Below are 757 nucleotides of genomic sequence, written 5' to 3' on the forward strand. Positions count from 1 at the left end.
TGAATATGAGCTGATAAAAACGATCTGTTGATTCAAACAGACAGATTCAACCTCTTTATGCCCAACAGTCCTGTATTAATTAAAAACAAAACAAAAGGAATAATACTCCCAGAATATTCAGTGTGTCTCTGGTATTCAATAGTGTGTTTAATATCTACAGCATCATCACTGTCATGTTCCTAAAGGGAAGGTTTGTTGTTAAATTAATGTTAATATTCATATTAATATGAATAATCATATTCATTACCTTATCCTTTATTATAGGATTATAGCTTTTTCACAAGGGAATTTATGTTCTATAGAATATAATATCCTATCCAAAATAATTACAATGTAGAAGTAAAATTGGAATTACAATTTGAATTAAAATTAGAGTTAATAAAATAAAATTAGCATTACAGTTACAATTAGTAATAGATGTACACATAAAGTTTAAAATTACAAATAGAATTACACTTTGAGTTAAATTTATAGAATTAAAGTTACAATTAGAATTGCAATTAGAGTCCCATTACAATTAGAAATACAACGAATCAAAGTTCAAATTACAGTTAAAAATGCAATTAGAATGACAGTTAAATACAGTTACGATCAGAATTGAATTACATTTAGAATCTAATTTATAATTAGAATTAGAAGTAGAATTAGACTAAAAAACAAAGTTACAATTATAAATGCGATTATAAACAATTAAAATTACAAACAGATTGCAAATGAGCATAATGCTTAAAAGTCTTGAAAATTCAATATCAGGATT

This window comes from Poromitra crassiceps (assembly GCF_964638095.1).
Source record: "Poromitra crassiceps genome assembly, chromosome: 7".
NCBI classification, from domain to species: domain Eukaryota; kingdom Metazoa; phylum Chordata; class Actinopteri; order Beryciformes; family Melamphaidae; genus Poromitra; species Poromitra crassiceps.